This window comes from Hipposideros armiger, unplaced genomic scaffold (assembly GCF_001890085.2).
Source record: "Hipposideros armiger isolate ML-2016 unplaced genomic scaffold, ASM189008v1 scaffold_75, whole genome shotgun sequence".
NCBI classification, from domain to species: Eukaryota; Metazoa; Chordata; class Mammalia; order Chiroptera; family Hipposideridae; genus Hipposideros; species Hipposideros armiger.
Window position 1 is genome coordinate 2,725,142 of NW_017731425.1, and position 1,407 is coordinate 2,726,548.

Consider the following 1,407-nt stretch of genomic DNA (forward strand, 5'->3'; position numbering starts at 1 on the left):
CCGGCCCGCCCTCCCCAGCGCCGCCACCTCCCCGGCCGCTCCAGGCCCGCCTGGTTCCTCTGCGAGGCCCGAGGGGCGGAGCCGACAGCGCACGCCCCCTTCGCCCCGCCCTCGCGCTGCGCCTGCCACTCACCCGCCAGGCCCCCGCCCACATCTCCTCCTCACCTGGGCCAGTCCCCGCGGAGCATTTTATTGATCTGATCCAGGAGCCCGGCCAGCAGGTGAGGGGCGGGGTCCGGTTCCCCGCCTCTGAGTCCCCACGCGGAGGTTTGGCCTGGCTGGAGCGGACCGGTCGCCCAGTGACCTCTTCTCCACCCTCACTCGGGCCGCGACCCACACACGGGCTCAACCGCAGCGGTAATAACCAGAACAGCAGTTTACAAACCGCTTTTCCCAGCTTGGCTCATCGTAGTGGTTAAAAATAGGGTGCTCTGGAGTCAGCCTGACCAGGTTCATGTCCCACTCGGTCACCTGTAAGATCTTGGGCAAGTTTTAAGGAAATATAGCTTTCTTACTTCAATTTTCTCATCTGTTAAATGGGGGTGTTGATAGCAACTACTTCCAAAGTGGTGGTACTAAATGAAGCGATGCATGGAAACTTTTACACACACGCACACGAGGAGCTTAGAAAATGGAGTTCCTTTCACCATCCCAATTCTTGCAGCTACAGAGGCAGCATACTGCGCCCGGCTCCGAATCCTATCGCATATCCTTTGTCAGCTGGGGCAAGTTTCATCCTCTGTCTGAGCTTCAGTCGTCTGCAAAAGAGGAATCATAAAAGGCCTTCACAGGATTACGCGACATAGAAGCAAGTAAAGCGCCCAACACAGAAATCCGAAAGTGGACGGGGCAATGATTTTTTTTTACAGGCTGGCATACGGGGGCTCAGAGAGCACAGGCTTCCTTAAACTCTCGGCCCCCACGTGGTAGGCTCTTTGCCCTCCCACCCCTCAGATCTTCCCGGGCTGCACTCGGGGTCTGCTGTGGGCCTACCTCCTCCCCCGCATTCCCCCAGGCAGGGAAGATTTTCCTTCAGCTCCCGCCTAAAGCGCCGTGGTGACGCCCCGCGAGGCAGGTCCGGGCGGCGCGCCGGGCGCTTTCAAGTCCCTGGTCCCGGGCTTGCAAGTGCGGGCCTGCGCCCGGCGCGGCTGCAAGAGCATCTGCCCTCGTGTGCCGACTTCGCGGCTCCCAGAGCAGGGCTGGGGCGGTCCCGGCCCGCGGGCTCTCCGGTTCCCCTTAGACACATCGGCCCCTGCGTCCCCTTGCCACCTCTAAGCTGCCCCATCGCCCACTCCCAGGGTCCGCCTCTCCCCACCTCACCCCCATGCTGTTCCCAAGGTTGAGCCCCAAAGGCACACCTTCCTCCCACGAGGCCTTTCAATCTTCATCCCTTTCCGCCCACGCGAC